This window comes from Corvus brachyrhynchos, unplaced genomic scaffold, assembly GCF_000691975.1.
Source record: "Corvus brachyrhynchos isolate BGI_N302 unplaced genomic scaffold, ASM69197v1 scaffold324, whole genome shotgun sequence".
In the NCBI taxonomy this organism is placed as follows: domain Eukaryota; kingdom Metazoa; phylum Chordata; class Aves; order Passeriformes; family Corvidae; genus Corvus; species Corvus brachyrhynchos.
Genome location: NW_008246067.1, coordinates 29,415 through 34,605, shown reverse-complemented (window position 1 = coordinate 34,605; position 5,191 = coordinate 29,415). Strand labels below are relative to the sequence as shown.

The following is a 5,191-nucleotide window of genomic DNA, read 5'->3' as shown; positions in this document are numbered from 1 at the left end:
ATTTGGCTCTCTGGGCTGTGAGTGCCCATGGCTGGGTCATGTCCAGCCTCTCACCCACCAGCACCCCCAAGTCCTTCTCTCCGGGCTGCTCTCAGTCTGTTCATGCCCAGCCTGTGTTGATACCAGGGATTGCCTCAACACAGCTGCAGCACCTTGGTCTTTGTCTTGTTAAACCAACATGAGATTCCCAAGAGCCAACTTCTCCAGCTTGTCCAGGTCCCTCTGGATGGCATACCATCCTTCAGGAGTGTCAAGAACACCACTCAGCTTGGGGTCATCTGCAAACTTGCTTGAGGATGCCCTTTGTCTATGTCATTGATGAAGGTATTAAATAACATTGGTCCCAACACAGACCTCTGAGGGCACCACTTATCACTGACATCCATTGAGACTCTGAGCCATTGGCCACCACCCTCTGGGTGGGACTGTACAACCACTTTCTTATGCACATAATAGTTCACTCCTCAAATTCCTCTCTTTTCAGTTTAGAGAGAAGGATGTCTGGGAGGAACCATGTCAAAGGCTTTACAGAGTCCAGATAATTGACATCTGTAATCCTTCCCTTGTCCACTGATGTGGTCACTCCACCACAGAAGGCTACTGGGTTGGTCAGGCAGGACTTACCCTTGGTGAAGCTGTGCTGGCTGTCCCGAATCACCTTCCTGTCCTTGATGTGCCTTAGCACAGCTTCTGGGAGGATCTGTTCCATGATCTTCCTAGCAGAAGGGTGAGGCCGACAAGTCTGTAGTTCCCAGGGTACTCCTTTCTACCATTTTAAAAGATGGATAAAACGCTTCCTTTTTTACAATCACATGTCCTGACTGCCATGACTTTTCAAATATCATGGAGAGCAGCTTGGCAACTACATCAGCCAACTCCCTCAGGACTCTGGGGTTCATCTCATCAGTTCCCAGAGATTTATGTACATTCAGGTTCCTCAGGTGGTCATGAATCTGATTTTCACCTGCATTGGGAAACACTTCAATCCCCAGTTCCTCTCTTGCAATCCAGCCACTCAAGAGGTGTGGGAAGAGAGGTTGCCATTGAAGACTGAGGCAAAAAAGTTGTTGAGTACCTCAGCCTTCTCCTCATCTGTTGCTGCCAGCTTGCCAGAACTGTTTATCAGAGCAGCAGGCGTTATGTCTTCTTTGACCTGCCTTTTCTAGATTATATACCCATAGGAAGCCTCGATTAGTAAAGCCCAATTTTTAAGTCACAGGCTTCTGTAGGGATTGCTGTAAACTGCTATTGACTGCATTTAGTACTTTTGATGTGCTTAACCCAAAACTACACATCCTTGTCAGCCTTACAGCATGTTCTCTGATTCCTTTTATGCCTTTTATACCCCCCGTCTTTCATTGCATTTGTGTTGATATGTCTCTGTTCTGCACAAAGAAGCACCTTCCTGCAGTCAGAGTGAAGAAGACTGAACAAAAAAAACCTCTGAATGTTAGAAACTTGCATTTTTTTTTTATCATCTTTGTGACTCCTTGGCTTGCCTTTGGTGCCATTACAGCTTCTACATTTTAGTAAATTGGTGGACCTGTAGTCAAAATGCTACTCCAAAGAACCCCTTTCCAGGCATTGAAATAAAACACTTCTGACCCCTCTTGTCTGCCCCTACTTCAAACAGGCTGGTAAATGGTGGATTTCCTTCCAACATAACATTGGACAGTCATGTTAAATTGTAACAACCACTGCCTGGAACGACAGAAGGCAATCTAGAGACAACAAATTACTAGGTAAGAAGAATACAATTCACGAATCCCTGACAAACAGAGTTGAAACTGAAAAAACAAATGAGTCACTAATGTTATGTTAAATGAAAATTGGGAAGTACTGAAGTGTTTGAACTACTGTACCAACAAAAAGAAGTTTTCCATATAAATGTCATGAGATTGGCTTCAGCATCAGAAGTTTGACTAATGAATCACTAATATGACGTAACTGTGGTTGATACCTTGTCTCACAAAAAAGTACCAGAGAAGTATTAATTTCTTAGAATTTATTCGAAGTATTGAGCATGAATCACTCTAACAAAGAGATAAGATCCAAAATTTTCATTAATTGAAGAACATGTGAAACACCTTAGAGTATATTTTGTAGGACAAAGGTAAAGCTAGTTAATAAGTTCTATTTATTTTGGAAACTGGAATCATTGCAGAATCATTCTACAACTTGATAGCTATACTATCATCTCTTATTAATGCAGTTTCAATTAAAATGACTCTGTGCTTAGTGTTTAGTAAATACAATAATTACACACTGTATTTTCTTTGCTACTTTCTCCTCTCTCCTTTTGGGCACTTGAAAAAATTTCACTGGCAATGATGAATTGAATCTCACAGTGCATAGAAGTACACAAAGCAGCTGGCTGCAGGGCAGAGAACTGAACAGAGTATTTATGTGACGCTCAGCCCCACATTGGTAAAGTCTCCACAGGCTGGCTAACCCTGGTGTCCCTAGGAGCTCAGTCAAGCTGAATCAGAGGGAATGGCACATACCATAAAATGCATGTGCAGCCTATTGGGGCTCAGTATCTAGCAGGAGTTAGAGCCTAAAGTGACTTTGGAGCTTTTGAAATCTCCAAATTAGATGCTGCTTTGTGTTGTAAGTATATAAAAGCCTTGAAAGTTCTATTATAAGCAATTTTTCCATACACATCAGCAAATTTACAATAGGATCTGGACATGTATACAGCAGAGACAGCATCTCAAAAGGCATATGGAGACCTGCAGCTTCAACTAGTTAATTTCAAAGAAAATCCACAAAACAGTAGTATTTCAAAAAGTAAATTATCTCAGAGATTCCAGAATACAGGAATATAAAAACAAAATGTCTGCCTGTTATTGACTTTACACTCCTGGTGATCTTTGCAATTCAGTGTTAAATTTCCATTTAACGTTCGTAAGGTGTCAACTGTTTTCAAAACATAATTTTCATTACCTAATATTTACAAAGACATTTGGTCTCAAGTTCTGCATGTACATTGGTCATATATCCATGCAACATGTAAGAATGAACATCTGTATAAGGGCTGTGAGGCGATGAAGATTAAATGCTAACTTTGTGAGCTTTACGTAACTCCTACCAAATCAGCTGCCCACAAACCACAGGAGTTCACCACATAAGCAGATAGAAATTTTGTTTGGAAAGGACAGGATGATGATTTCCAGTTCATAAGATATTTATCCCAAGACACATTCATTCATCTGTTGCACATTTAAATGTCTGCTTTTAGTCACTTGCTGGAGCAATACAATTAGAAAGAGCATCTCTTTCTAATAACGGCTTCATTCCACACTGAGTTACAAGCAGTCACTGTGTAATCTAAAGCAGTAGGAACAAAGTGTGAGTTCAGGAAGTCCAAGCCACAAGGAAGGAGATTCTGCACCAAAGAGACAGCTAGCCAGAGGTGATTAATGGGGATGTGGAGCCCAAATCCTGCAGGAGGAAAGGAAAATAAAAGTCTAAGTAAGTTACTCCACCTATGCAAGGACTGTTGGTCTTCAAGCCTGCCTGGTGGATGTTGAGGACTGAGGTCCATGTGTTTTCTTACCACATCAGCCGCCAGACAACCTTCACTCAAGGCTTGGGGTGTGATCCTAGACTGGTCCAATGATAAATGAGCTTTGGTTGTTTTTAAGAAGAAAAACAATGGTAAGAATATGAAATATCTTTTAAAGGTAAAGTATGAGAAGTATTTCATTTCAACAGTTACCAAATTAATTAAATTTAATTACAAAAAAATTATGTGGGCATTTAAATCAAAGAATAATTGGAAATCATTTATCTCTATCTGAATGCTTTCAAACTACTTTCATGGATTTATTAACTACAATAACCTTCGTTTTTAAGCAATGAGTACAGTCATGCATGAACAATTACATTCTGCAGTCTTTAATTTGATGGAATTTATTCTCAGACATCCTTCCTAGGATGGAACATGTTCCTGGAAGAGGTTATGGTTTGATCTAAACACTGTCAGTTTGGGTTCAGATTGATCACTTCCAGTATAGAGTTCAGTAACAAGTTCCTGAAAGAAGGCGGCTTCACCTGCAGAGACCACTGTTCCAAATTGGTGCTTTATGCTGTGGAAGGATGTGACTGTCTAATTGGATTGTGATAGATGCTGAAGGTCTGAGACTGCAAGACTGATTTATTATGAACTTTGCAAATGAGTCCTTGGCTACATGTCTTTTTCTGACTTGAATATTCAAATGTTTCTTAAACAATTTTTTTGCTGACCATAACATTCATTCCTGAGAGATGCTCTTGATGTCAGTATTTCAGCTCATCAGTCTCTTTAAGCACTGTATTAGACCATAAATTCACTTTGACTAAGATGCAAAAGAGACAAAAGATTGCTTATTTTGTAAAAAGAATAAAATATTTTTTTGCGTTTACATGTGAAGATTATTTTGTGAATTTCTTATTCACTGAGTTTCCTTCTGTTGGTTATTGGTCTGATGGGATTTTTTTAGAGGCATGTGGTCCTACCATATAAAACTAAAGCACTACTATAATTTAAAAATTACTCTGGTGATATTTTCTTTCTAGTAATATGTGATACTTATTAATTTTCTCCGTTTCATTTGTTTTCTTCCTTGCCTTTGTTTCGTGAGTTCTTTTACTCAGAGTTCAAATTAAAATACAGGAGACCGGGAGCTTGTCTTCGGATCTTAGATGTTTACTACATCTTATCTATAATACAACTGCACAGAGTGTGCCTCTAAGTTAACAAGGTGAAAATGGCCCTGAGTTCTAACTTCCAAGGTCTTTTAGGGTCCAAATTACCCAATTATGGAATGCCAAGTAATTTATTTTTACTTATAATCCAATAACTAACTATTCATGATCCTCACTGTGGGTTTTTTGACCCAATACCAGAATACCCAGATTTGTGAAGAAGAAGGGGAAAAGAAGAACAAACCCACACCCCAAATCCTCCATATTGTTACGTATATCCTGTAAACCTAACATATTCCACCCAGTGATATAACTTTTAGTTACACAGCAACAACCTCAGTGTTATCACACAATTTACAAAGCCTTTCCCAAGGCCCCAGATCAAATGCAGTGTGCTTCTGAGGATCACTGTCTGTCAGCACTGAAAGGCTGAAATTCTCAGAACTCAGGGTTCCAACATCTCCCCCTCCTGTTTGAACCATGAACACTGCTTTAACTGTTT

The 5,191-nt window shown here is 39.5% G+C and overlaps 1 long non-coding RNA gene across 1 annotated transcript; it reads right to left on the bottom strand.

Moving 5' to 3' along the window:
- Window positions 1-1,990: 1,990 nt before the first annotated feature.
- LOC108449776 lies at window positions 1,991-4,777 on the bottom strand. Its single transcript, XR_001866067.1, has 2 exons — window positions 3,560-4,777; window positions 1,991-3,444 (listed from the first exon to the last, which is right to left on the bottom strand). It is a non-coding gene; the product is annotated as an uncharacterized LOC108449776 (long non-coding RNA).
- Window positions 4,778-5,191: the final 414 nt, after the last annotated feature.